Source organism: Schistocerca piceifrons, chromosome 5 (assembly GCF_021461385.2).
Source record: "Schistocerca piceifrons isolate TAMUIC-IGC-003096 chromosome 5, iqSchPice1.1, whole genome shotgun sequence".
NCBI classification, from domain to species: domain Eukaryota; kingdom Metazoa; phylum Arthropoda; class Insecta; order Orthoptera; family Acrididae; genus Schistocerca; species Schistocerca piceifrons.
The window spans coordinates 593,540,110-593,554,572 of NC_060142.1; the positions used below are offsets into that span (position 1 = coordinate 593,540,110).

General features: G+C 41.8%; 1 non-coding gene across 1 annotated transcript; it reads right to left on the bottom strand.

Moving 5' to 3' along the window:
- Positions 1–477: 477 nt before the first annotated feature.
- Positions 478–552, bottom strand: Trnas-cga. The gene has a single exon. It is a non-coding gene; the product is annotated as a tRNA-Ser (tRNA).
- Between the last annotated feature and the right edge of the window lie 13,911 nt (positions 553–14,463).

Sequence of the window (14,463 nt, forward strand, 5' to 3'; positions counted from 1 at the left end):
GCAGCGTTCAGCGCTACCCCGCCCACACAAAAGCCCACACACTGCTCTCGAGACACCGGACCGAGACAAAGATAAGAGAGCAGAGCAGACACGGCTGTGACGTCAGCACCTGGAGGTGTAGCGCAGCCGGTAGCTGTCCGACTGCGTGCGCCCCAGCGCGGCGGCGCCGTAGCGGGGTCCGACGCCCGGCGACGCCGACGCCGACGCCCGCCGCACGTCCCCACTGCCTGCAGCCGGGGGCGGCTCCGCCCCCTGCTGCCCACCGCCCGCCTCCGCCTCCCAGCCGCCAGACCTGCGGTAGTCAACAGCGCGACCGTCATCGCAGGCGGAGACAACAGCACGCCACGTTCCTCCGACTGATGCAGGACGGCACCACACACAAGACACTCACCTATATAAACCACCTTCTTCTTCCTCCCATGCTGGTGGATGATCCAGACAATACAGCTGGTGAAACTTCCTGGCAGATTAAAACTGTGTGTCGGACCGAGACTCGAACTCGGGACCTTTGCCTTTCGCGGGCAAGTGCTCTACCAACTGAGCTACCAACGCATGACTCACGCCCCGTCCTCACAGCATTACTTCTCCCAGTACCTCGTCTCTTACCTTCCAAACTTAACAGAAGCTCTCCTGCGAACCTTGCAGAACTAGCACTCCTGAAAGAAAGGATATTGCGGAGACATGGCTTAGCCACAGCATGGGGAATGTGTCGGTCTGGCACACAGTTTTAATCTGCCAGGAAGTTTCATATCAGCGCACACTCCGCTGCAGAATGAAGATCTCATTCTGTATACAGTTGGTCGTGATACATTAGTATAATAACGTTTTCTTCAGCTGTGTTTGTTGATGTAAAAATATTACTGGGGATTGATTTCAAGGTTAATAAAACTCATGATTAGGCACCTTTATTTGGTAACATCCTCACTCACACTTCATTTAATCAAAGGTAGGTCCACGATCATGAACTGTATTAGCCTGGAGATCAATCACTTGTAATATTTTTTTACATCAACGAACACCGTTTGTATTCCCCGTCCACAGTCGCTAAGTTTAAATAAATTTTTGAGACATGCTAATTAATGAGTTGTATGTTTGCATGTCAATTTTATGTTTGTTAGGACAGACGAAAGATGATATACAGGGTGTTCAGATATTCCCGTAACAAACTTCTAAGACTTGCAGAGGGGAAGGTACATAATATTTTGAATACGAACCCATGCCGGGAAACGCACGGTTTCCGTTCTACGACGGTATAAATTAGATGTGTAACACGTCCACGTTTGTTGAGAGAGAGACAGTTGCTTGTCTCGGTATGAAATGGGGTAGGGGGTGCTCTGTCGTCAGACACAAGACACAGCCACGGCAAAAGCACCGCAGGCGCGAAGATGCGAACTTGTGCCAGTGTCATAGAGACTCGCCACTTGCGCGATTTCCACCAGCGCCACAGCCGGCGCTGAAGAAGATGATATCGACTCCGCCTCGGCCAGCTGCTGGCGTGTACAATTCGCCAATGACCGGACGACGAATGACTGAAGCCTACTCGGAAGAGAGAAGAACATCTCTCGCCCACTTGGTCATACATCATCGTCACTCAGACAGGGAACGTCGTTTAGTGAACTTTTAGAACTGAACAGACAGATGTTGTAATTGCATTTCCTGTGTACTGTGAAGTTTACCTACGATTATTTACACTTAGCTAGTGAGGGCTTTTTTTGTGTTACATTACAAGCAGTGTTGCAGATTTCATTATTCAACTAGGCACAAAGATAAGTACACATTTTTAACTCATTTGCATGACTCTGTTACTGATTCGTTGCAGTGTTGTAGACCTCTTGTTCTCCTATCCTGTTAGCTGACCCTTAGGCACAGCTGTGTAATAGTGGCAGGGAGATATTGTCTTAGCGGCGTATTGCACCAGAAGCCGTTTCACGCGCTCACGAACTCGGCCTACCGTAGCGACAGTGGCAACTCGGCCTCCCCAACAGCAGCGACGAGGCGTTTACAAAACTGGCGACGAGGGTTTACAAAAGAAAGGGTGACGTGTACTACATCAGACGGTCACCTGATGTCAGTTAACATCGTATGCAAAGTTTAACGTACGAGATTCCTGTAGAGACAGAGGAAGACCTGCTTGCATGAGTTCCGGCCGCTGCAGATTGAAGAGGCACCAGGTGGGATGGAGAGTGTGTACAAATTTGGTGGTCGCCAAATCGAGCCGCTGTTGTAATGCATCAAAAAATGTTTAAATGTGTGTGAAATCTTATGGGACTCAACTGCTAAGGTCATCAGTCCCTAAGCTTACACACTACTTAACTTAAATTATCCTGAGAACAAATACACACACCCATGACCGAGGGAGGACTCGAACCTCCGCCAGGATCAGCCGCACAGTCCCTGACTGTGTAATGCATCAGTATTATTCTCTAGGTACGGTATGCTGGGTTCAGTTTTGTTTTAGAATTAACACGTAATGTTTTATGCTGGGTTCTTTTTTGTGTTGGCAGAGTTGTAAAAGATCATCACTTGAGAACGGCTCGATCGATGTGGTTGATTTTTTTTACTTGTGTTCGTAATTCTGGATGGTAATCGTATGGTATATGACAGTTATATATACAATATAATATATAAACACACATGTAATACATAAAGGGGAAACGTTGTTACTAAAAATCTCGAAAAGATGGACCGATGAACTTCAAAATTTTACCCGATATTCTACTGAACGTCCAGACTGAAATGGACATATCGAGCGGGGAGGAGGAGGAGGAGGAGGAGGAGGAGGAGGAGGAGGAGGAGGAGGAGGTTACGGGTTACGCACGGAGATATGGGGGGGGGGGGAGGAGACGTAGGGAGCTGCTGAACATTCAGACAGAAATAGCCGTACAGAGGGGGAGGAGATGAAGAGAGAAAGAGGAGGGGGGGAGGAGGAGATTATGCACAGACAAGAGATGTACGGCAAGAGACGGGGGACGAGGAAATGGGCAGACAGAGAAGAGGCCAAGCAATTTGGGATGTACTGTATATCCAGTTCTCATAAATATTTATCAGTCGCGAAGCATTGTCACGCTCGCTAGTGACCTATACAAGTTGAACATTTTAAGCAAAATTTGCGTCATTTCAGTGCTATCACATTAATTGATTAAGTGAGCTCCTTGTATCTGTATCTGAGGATTTTACTGAATATATTTGTTTCTTTGAGCCTGTCTGCAACTCTTATTTGCATGGTTTTGTGATCTCCCCACCTTCCTTAATCCCTGTTAGTAGCTTTATCACAATAATTAAGCGAGAGTCCAGGTTAATTACGTCTGCAAGTACCAAAGGAACGTGATTCCTGGCTCACAGTCCGTACAGAAGGCTGTAAAGCGGCTGTCCATTAAAGCAAACGCAGGCGGCATGAGGGTAGTGTTCTACAAGCTGTTTGAAAGCTAGTTTCTTGTTATCAGTTCAGATAACACTGAATGTGGGAAGGCCACTGGGGTACTACATAATGTTGGCTCTTCCTTCTCGCGACCAAGTATTTACAGCTAGAGATATGGCAGCTACGAGTTACGTGCTTGGAAAGCAGGACAAATTACAAAAACCCCGTGAAAGGTTTTGCTCTTCTGTTAATGCTATCAGTGGTAGAAAAATAAGTATCCAGACACGAGCGGAAATAGAAAATACGAAAACAAAAGTTCAGCATTGAGTTCTGTTTTCAAAAGTTGCACAAGAGAGTCAAAGTTTGTTGCCATCATGGAATAGATGTATTGTGCTAAACTGAGTGATATGATAATACTACTGGTGATGTTGAAAAAATCTTAAATGGATGAAAATTAATAACGTGCCGAGGCCCGAAGCAGTCATTTCTTTACACGATTTGCGAACGTATTACTTCCGCTCTTGCCCACAAGTTAAGGCGTATCCTTTGAGCAGAGACACGTTTCCGGTGGTTTGAAAACAGTATAGGTCACATACACCCAGAGAGAAGGAAGTGCAACTCATCCGCAAAACTGCCGTCCTACACCACTCATATTTACATGTAGCAGAATACTAGAACACACTGAGTTCAAACATGGTGCTCTAAGAATTTCTGGCATCACGCTGTAACTTCAGTGACTGCACCAGAAATAAAAATAAAAAGCAGCAGTCGAAATCGCAGCTTAATTTCATTCTACTGAAGGTAACCGATTACGTTTGTAACAACCATTATCAGATCAAGATTCCTGACCACATGAGGGTGCAAACTTGGTTTGATGACGGTTATTAAAACAAAAATCGGCTAGCTTCAGTAGAACGAAAGGAAATTGTGATCTGTCGTGTTACTTTATATTTTTATCATGAAATGCCAAGAATATAATAATCATCAACGCAAATTAGCATAGGCTTCGAAACCACCAATCATAACAAACACAACTTACGCTCTTCACACAGTGCTATGGATAGAGGAAACGAAATTTATTTTTATAATCCTTAGAAAAGCTCTAGACTCAGTGGGATATCAACACATCCCATGGGGTATCTAACCAGGTTTGTAGCTTATGGCAGTTCTGGATAAAAGGTTTAATATCCACGTTTCCCTGAGTATGTTTGAGCTAATTCCAACCATGCTCTGCCCGTCACAGTAATGCGAGTATCTGTGTCTGTAATATCGCATATTTTTAAGGCGTTTTACTACAAGTGCACTCGTGCCTATGCCCTTGTCTCGTCTCGTCTTTCTCTAGGTCTTGAAGTAACTGCCTTAATCAACTGATTAAAGCGTGCATTAAATTACGAGGATATTTAACTATTTCGGTCTTTACTATTTGAATCTGAGATTTCCCCTCGTGTTAATCTCAAGGAATTTCTATGTGATTAACCGCCATTAAGGAAATTCTGCTGAATGAGCTTCTCCCTGTTTTATCTGATGACCAAACGATCCACCGTCTTCACGCTCTATCGTTACTTATTTCGTCATTAAAGTCGAGCCTGCTTCTATTGGTGACATCATCTTTGAGTTTAACCGTGATTTTGACTTATTGCTTAAACATTTTTCTTTTGACATCCAAGTCATCAGATATTTCACTTAACCTAAATCAGTACGACAATCCAGGAATGTTACACAAGTACTGGCGCGCTGTACATAAATAAAAGAGTACATGCAAAACTTTTCATAGCAGATTTTGATATTTCCAATAACCCTAGGAAAAACTGAAGCTTGCGAGGTGTTCACAAACGGCATTACTTTAATGACAATCCTGTAACAGTTCATGTTATTCGCATTAAACGTAATTGATAGTTTAATAACTTGATCAGTCTATGTCAATTACTTCTTTTACGGAGTTACTTCAAGCGGGATCGAAAATTTTCCTGCAGATTGAACGCAGCAAGCTATCCTGGATGGAGAATCATCTACAGACACTAACGCAATATCTGTTGTCTCACAGAGAAGTGTAATAGGACCGTTACTGTTTATACGAGGATAGGCCGAAAAGTAATTTACAAATGTTTCTAGAACAAGAACAGAAACAATCGGAACGATGAGCCACAAAGTACATTAAACTACAGTTCTTAATCTTCAAAATCATGCATTTATTTCTCAACATAGTCAACGTAAAAAATTACACTTTTCTCCGATCATTCATTTTTTCATTCTGCCACTGAAAAATCATTCCGAATTTTCTCGATACCAGGACCTGACAGCTGCCTTCATCTCATCGTCCGCGGTGTAATGATTACCCGTAAAGTCCCTTTTCAGTACAGCAATAAACTAAAATAAAAATCGCAAGGCGCAAGATCGGAGGAATAAAAAGGGTGTGGAATCGGTTCAAATTGCAGATTTCGCAGACCCTCTTCAGTTGCACGCAAGGAGTATGGACGAGCGTTGGCATGTTGCAAAATTATTGGCGCCAGGTCGTCTCTAACAGCACAAACTCGACTTCAGAGATGTTTTAGCCTCTATGTACTGAAAAGAATTCACAGTTGCCCCTCGTACAGGTAACTGGTTACAATATTCAAAAGTTGCTCGCTGTTTGTTCTCTTCTCGAAGCTGAGACGTTCCTTGGATATTCCAATACGGTTCCCGAGTAACTTTTGTGTGATTCGCCGGTCATTTTGAATCAGATCGTCGATGAGTTTGCGACTTTGTCGTCTGTGGCTTTTCAAGGCTCGCGACCACAAATTTTTACCACACATCGATTTACAGTAGACCTATCAACAGTACCACCACCATAAGCAGCCTTTAAATGACGATGAGTCTCACTAGGAGTCACTTTGTCAGCTTTAAAAATTCGATAACAGCACGTCGTTGAACTCACGTTGACACAACACTAGAATACGTCTCCGTACTTCCACTACTCAAAATAAACTGGATGAACGCAACACATTCAAACTGCACGTGCGTATAGGGCGGGGGAGTTACCCTCCACATGCCACATGGCGCCTTCCTTCCTTGAGGTAATTTAGATCGCGTTCTGCAAGCATGTTTGTATTACTTTCCAGCTTACCTTCGTGCTATACATTAACTATTAAAAACATAGCTTCAATACAATTTCAGGTTTTTCGTGGTTATCAATGAGGACCTCTTTCCTTTAAAACATACTTAGTTACACGTCGACAAATTTGGACCTTATGCGAAGAAGGGCAAATTGCTCTTAGTGCAGAGGAATGCAAAGTTATGCACTTAATTAAACGAAAATGCGTAGTATAGTGTTACTACCGGGTTAATGAATCACAGATAGAGTCAGTCGCATCATACAAGTATTTGGGAAAAGCAGTGTGCAGAGATATGAAGTGGACCAAGCGAGCAGGTTCAGTTGTAGGTGAAAAATCGATTCATTGTTAGAATGCCGGGAAACGTGAATACTGCTCAAGTGTATGGGCCCATATCAGGTGGGACTGACAGGGTACATCGAGCGTAAACAAAGAAAGGTGGCGCCGCTGGTCACAGCACAGGCTTGTTTGACTGGTGCTGGAGTCTGACAGAAATGTCGAAAAGTCCTGACTGACAGGCCGTATACCTTGAGAGAAATTACTTACGTAAATTTCAGGGCCGGAACTACGAATATCAAAAATGGTTCAAATGGCTCTGAGCACGATGGGACTGAACTGCTGAGGTCATTAGTCCCCTAGAACTTAGAACTAGTTAAACCTAACTAACCTAAGTACATCACAAACATCCATGCTCGAGGCAGGATTCGAACCTGCGACCGTAGCGGTCTTGCGGTTCCAGACTGCAGCGCCTTTAACCGCACGGCCATCGTTTATTTTTTTAATTGTACCTTACATGAGGCAGTTTGTGTTTAAAACCTTTGGAACATCTCTTCATAAGGTCACAGAGACCTTTCCCTGTCATAATTTTGATTTTCGAAGGACCTAGGATACAGAAAAAACGCTTTCAGAATAATTCATTTAGGAGACGACTTTTTTTTACAACTAACATCTCATTTATGTAAAAAAATCGTACAAAATCAAATATTCGGCGGCTACTTTTTTTAAATTTCCAGTATGGAAATGATTTTTCTATCACGTTGTATTAACAAATATGCAAGGAAACACCCTGAACTATAACAAAAAGAATGATTACTAAAAAAAGTAGTAAATAATATGAATGAAAATAATAATAAATAACGGTATTATTATTTTCATTCATATTATTTACGTAAATAATAAATAACGGTAACACCGCCGCAAGCCGGTCCCAAGCCCGGGCCCATCTAAAAACAAGAGGATGGGGAAGTGTGGAGGGGGAGGAGTAACAACCTCGTAAAAAAACCAGGGTCCGTCCGGCTCCAGATGGTAGCACCCTGTCATAGGGCCCCTGCCTAGGGTTACTAGGTGAAACCCAGCCAACGGTCTCAATGGCGGAAGAGGAACAATTTCCCAACGGCAGAGAGAGCGGAAGAGCTAACTCCAGGGCTTACTACCTTGGTTTTAATTTCGGATTCGGGGCAACCCGATCCCCCAATTTATTATCCAACAATTACTGCAAAGCATGATGGGAACGTCGTCAAAGATAGACACTACTCCAAGAGGTAGACCGAATGGCAAATCCTCCGTTGTTCGTAGAAACAATGCAAAGGGGTCAAAGGATTTTGGAGGACCCCAACCAACATGTATGCAGCCCTCAACACTGAAATTTAAGAAAGCAACTATGTTTGCAACCCTAAATGTAAACTCTCTAATTAAAGTAGGAAAATTGAAATTATTGATTGAAAAGCTGAACCAGAAAGAAATTTTAATATGTGCATTACAAGAAACAAGGTTTTTAGATGAAACTGCTTTAGATTTTGAAAACTATCGTTTATTTAAAGGAAAACCAGGTAAAATCTTAATGAAACAAATGCCATACCTGGGAACAGCATTTCTGGTACATCACTCAATTTTAGATTCAGTTACTAACTTCTACTCGAGTTCTGAGAGACTATCCATTCTTGAGATTAAATGTAAAAACAAAGGATACTCTATAATCAACTGCCATGCACCCATAAACCAGGACAACAAAAATAACCCGGAGAAAGTTGAAGAATTTTGGGAGATACTTGAAATGGAACTGGATAGATGCTCAAAGAAGAACATAAAAATGTTAGTAGGCGATTTTAACGCACAAATAGGAAGGGAGAAAAAATACCATGGAACAGTAGGCCTCTTCCCAGGTCACAAAAGAACTTCAAAAAATGGAGAAAGGCTTATAGAGGTATGTAGGCATTTCAACTTGAAAATAATGACAACACATTTCAAAAAGCTGAGCCGAAAAACTAAAACATGGAGATCACCAAATCCACTTCTCGGAGAATTCCAAATTGACCATGTGGCTATCTCACTTCATTGTCAAGAAGAAATTCAAAACACTAAAGTGCTGAAAAGCCTTGATGTTGATTCAGACCACTATTTGACTACGATTAAATTCAGACCACTCCCGTTTCGAAAAGAGAAGAAAACCTTTTACAAAATTCCAAAATATAACACAGAAACGTTAAAAAATGAAGAAATTAAACAACGGTTTCAAAGAGCATTGCACAAAGATAGCGATGGCATATCCACAATAAATAAGGAAGCGGGATGGGAGGAGATCAAAAACGAAATAGTTGAAATAGCAAAAGAAAATTGTCTCGTGAAAAGAGTAAGAAGACATCCATGGTGGGACAATGAATGTGATGAGAACCTGGAGAAGAGGCAGAAATTGTGGCAGAAATGGAACTCCACAAAAGATCCTCAAGATCTTGACAATTTTAAAATCCAGAGAAGAGAAACAGCTAAGCTTTTCCGTAATAAAAAAAGAAGACAATTTCAGGATAACCTAGAACAGATTGAGGAAGACTTTAAAAGAAATAATTCTAGAGATTTCTACAAAACTTTTAGAAAACAGCTAACCAAATACCAATCCCCAAATTTATGTTTTAAAGATGAAGAGAACAAGCTAGGTTTGACAAACAAGACTAATTGTGAAATATTAGCAAAATATTTCGAGAATCTACTAAATTGTGAACCACCCAAAGATAAAATGAGTTTTGAAAACCACCGAAATACTAATACCGAGTCAAAACCTCCAGACGCTGAAGAAATAAAACACATAATACACAGTCTAAAAAACAATAAAGCCCCAGGTGAAGACTCCATAGTACCAGAAATCCTAAAAATAATGGATACCAACCTCCCACAAGTTTTGGAACATATGTTTAAGAAGATCTGGGACGAAGAAAGAATTCCTGAAGACTGGCAGTGTGCCCTGATACACCCACTACACAAAAAGGGGGATAAGATGAATGTTAATAATTATAGAGGGATCTCGCTACTACCAGTAGGATACAAAATTTTGTCAAGGAAATTACTTCAAATCGTGGAGCCAGTTCTGGATAAAAAAAAGGTGAATATCAAGCAGGTTTTAGACAAGGTAGATCCTGTGTTGAACAAATATTTAACCTGAAAACACTAATTCGTTACAGAATCTCAAGAGGCCAGAGATTTGCAATAGTATTTGTAGATTTCAAAAAAGCATACGACTCGGTAGATAGAGAAACATTACTGAAAGTATTGGAAGAATTTGGGGTCGATACGAAAACAATTCAAATTATCAAACAGACGCTAACAAACAGTAAGGCCAAAGTTAAATTTATGGGTGAAATTTCAAGGAAGTTCGAAATTAAAACAGGTGTTAGACAAGGTGATGGTTTATCCCCAATCCTCTTCAACTGCGTACTGGAAAAGATATTGAGAATATGGAAAGAAGAACTCAAAGGCACCAAGAATGACATCAGAATTGGAACAAAAAAAGAAAAAATAGAAGTGGACTGTTTAGCTTTTGCAGACGATCTGGCAATAATTACAGAAAACGAAGAAATAGCTCAGAACTACCTGGAGAAACTACAAGAAGTTTCGGCCAGAGCTGGACTGCAGATTTCATTTGAAAAAACCGTGTATATGTCTAATCATAGAAGTAACAAGAAAAATCTTATTACTAAATACGGCAATATTAAGAGAGTAGAAAAATTTAAGTATTTAGGTGAAATAATTCAAGTGAATGGTTTAGACAAGAGTGCAAACCAGGCGAGAGCAAGGAAAATGGAATTTGCTTTTCAAAAAACCAAAGACATATATAACAAAAAAAACATTTCGATTCAAGCTAAATTAAGACATTATAAAACTGTCATTAGACCAGAATGCCTGTATGCATCGGAGTGCCTAACTCTTAACAAAAAGGGGGAAATAGAAAACATGGAAAAGAAAGAAAGGAAAATTTTGAGAAAAATATTAGGACCGAGAAAGATTGGAGAAGAGTACAAGCTAAAGAGTAATAAGGAAATATACAAAACTATTGAGAAAGTGAGTGAGGCAATGCGTAAACGCAGACTAACGTTTTATGGTCACCTGTCGAGGATGTATGGAAACAGACTAACAAGAAAAGTGTTTGAACATAGTAACAGGAACGAAAAAACCAACAATAAATGGATACAGATGGTGAAAAAGGATTTGGCCTATTTTAATGTCACCCGTGAGTCAATCAGGGACAGGGAAAAGTTTAGACAAATAGTGAACGAAATTAAGTGTTTTCCAGAAGAAACGAAACTAAAGAATAATAACAGGAAATGGTCGGAAGAGCGGAGGAGGAACCACTCGAAAATGATGAGGAAATATTGGGAAGAGAGAAAAAAAGATCAAAAAGCCGGGCAAGTGAATTGTTGAACGTGGTCCAAAGATGGCCGAAATCGAAAGAAGAAGAAGAAGAATAAATAACGGTAAATACCCGTGTTATCGGAATCCATATCGCTTTTCATCAAACTTCAAGTAAGAACACAGTTTAGCGCATTGACAAACGAAGAGTAATTTCAGGTACTAGACAAGCTTCAGACGCACTGCAAGCGAGACGTAAATACAGACTAGCTCTAGAGCCGCGTATCAGTGCACAATAAGCAAATAATGCACTGTCGCGGCAGTGCCCCACCTCTCAGACTATTGCAGGAAGTTTGCCTACCGGGAATCGCTCATATTTGAAAAGTGGACTTTTGGCCAGCTTTTAGGGCAAAATACTCCTGTGTGGGACGCATACCGTTGGTCCCTCCTGTCTGTTCGCTCCCCTCCCTCAAACCAACCAACCAACCGTGGGTCTCTCACAACAAAACACTCAGACGGTATCCCCGAACAAGCTATACATCTACAACTACATGGTTACTCTGCAAATCACACTTAAGCGTCTGGCAGAGGGTTCATCTAACCACCTTCACAGTAATTCTCTATTATTACACTCTCGAACAGCGCTCCGGAAGAAATTAACACCTACATTTTTCCGTCCGAGCTCTGATTTCCATTATTTTATTATGACGATCGTTTCTCCCTATGTAAGTCGGAGTCAACAAAATATCTTCGCATTCGAAGGAGGAAGTTGATGATTCAAATTTCGTTAGAAGATTTCGCCGCAGCGAAAAACGCCTGTGTTTTAATGGTGTTGATCCCAAATCTTATATCATGTCCGCGACACTCTCTCCCCTACTTCGCAATAATACAAAACGTGCTGCTCTTCGTTAAACTTTCTCGATGTATTCTGTTAATCCTGTCTGGTAAGGATCCCACACCGTGCAGCGGTAATCCAGAAAGAGGACGCACAGGAGTAGTGCAGGCAGTCTCTTTAGCAGATTTGTTACATGTTCTAAGTATTCTGCCAATAAAACGCAGTCTTTGGTTTGCCTTCCCACAGCATTTTCTATCTGTTCTTTTCAATTTAAATTGTTCGTAGTTGTAATTCCTACGTATTTAGATGAACTTACGGCCTTTGGAGTTGACTGATTTATCGTGTAACCGAAGTTTAACGGATTCGTTTCAGCACCTCCGAAATTTTATCAGAGGAGTTCTACTTCACCCTGATTATTTCAGCCTCAGGTCACAAAAATGATATCACTTCACCGGTTTACGACTATCGATAGATGATGTGAGTACGTTTAGTAACTCTTCAAAAAAACTGAAATGGAATTAAATGCAGACTGAAATACACGGATTAAAAAAATTACAAAATTGTGATTGTATCCCTCTCAGGCAGTATTGTGTTTATTAAACCGGGGACCTAGAAACGACGCAGAGGCTTTGTCCCGCCGTAGCCCTCAGTGGTTCACAACCCCACATCTGGCCAAAGCAGTCCACCCACCCCGCCGCCGCCCCTCACCGAGCCCAGGATTATTGTGCGTTTCGGCTCCCAGTGCCCCCCCCCCCCCCCACCCACACACCAGGGAAGGTCTCATACCAGACGAGTGTAACCCCAAATGTTTGCCTGGTAGAATAACTATGGTGTACCCATACGTGGAGATAGTGTTTGCGCAACAATCGCCGACACAGTGTAACAGAGACGGAATAAGGGGAACCAGCCCGCATTCACTGAGGCAGATGGAAAACCGCCTTAAAAACCATCCACAGGCCGGCCGGCACAGCGGACCTCGACACAAATACACAGGGCGGATTCGTGCCGGGGACCGGCACGCCTTCCCGCTCGGGAAGCAGTGCGTTAGACCACGCGGCTAGCCGGGCGGGTTCTCAGGCAGTATACCGGCCGTAGATTTCTTTTTTGGGACGGGGTGGGGGTCATCAGTCTTCGGACTGATATGATGTGGCCCTCAACAAATTTCTGTCGTGTGCCAGCTTCTTCTTCTCAGAACAGCACTTGCATCCTACGTCCTCATTCATTTGTGCTGGATGTATTCCGATTTCTGTCTTCCCCTACAGTTTTTACCCTCTGCAACTCCCTATAATACCCATTTCTACCAATCTTTGTCACTGTTTTCCATTTGTTCCTTTCTTCGCCGAGTCTGCTGAGAATCTTTTCATTTCTTATCGTATCAGTCCGCCTTATGTTCAACATCCTTGTGTAACACCACATCTCAAGACGCTTCGATTGTCTTTCTGGTTGTCTCGCGTTCCATGATTCACTAATATATAACGCTGACTTCCAAACGTGCATTCTCAGAAATTTCTTCGCATAGAAGGACCGATGTATGATACTAGCAGATTTCTCTGGGCCAGGAATGCTCCATTTGTCGGCTCTAATCTGCTTTTTATGTTCTCCTTGCTCCGTCCGAAGTGTGTTATTTTTCTTCCAGAGTAGGACAGTTCCTTCGCTTCATCTATTTTAATGATAAGTTTGTCGCTAATATCATTTCTACTACTACTCTTTGCTTTTGGCTTTCTGTGGTATATTCTCACTTTATATTTTTTACTCATTAGACTTCATTTCATTCAACACTTCCCGTAATTCTTCTTCACTTTCATTGAGAACAGAAATATCATCATCGAATCTTCTATTCATATCCTCTCACCCTGAATTTTAATTAGGTAAATGTGCCATCTCCTTACGGACCGCAAGCTTAGCTCCATCACTGTCTCTACATATCTCGTCATGGCAGGTTAAACCGCAAGCTTACTTCCTTCCTTTCACTGTCTCTACAGATCTCATCATGGCAGGTTAAACCGCTTCCTTCCTTCCTTCTTTGAAATTCTTCTTGCAATATTTCCTCTCTTTTAGTGATTATAAATTTCGAATGCCAATAAGTTTTATTCTAGTTCTGAGAAAGAAGAACGGATCTTCGGAAATACAGCTTGTCAGATATAAAACGTCCACAGGATATTACTCTTTTGCTGAATTTTATATAGGGTTACGAGGCTGATTAATTTGGAAATTCACATAAAACGTTTCCAAACAACCACCGTTAGACAATGTAAATAAGACAAAGAGTTTCGAGAGTTCATCTTTCATTTTCAAACGTCACGTGTGGCCATTTAAAAAAAAAAAAAAAATACCCTTTCGCCAGTAGAACCAATGAAGTAAATCTGGGAGGTCCATATGGCGGAGCAAGAAAACATGGAACTCACATCCCTCGCCCATGAGTAGGCAATCGGATGTCCGTCAAGTTCTGCCCTGTTAACTGCTCACACGCTTCTTTATGATTCCATTTGCCACATGCGTTTAACTTTTTTTCTGTGGTCCCCACACAACAAGTGATCTTCGTAACATCTGTAGAAGAGAGCTTT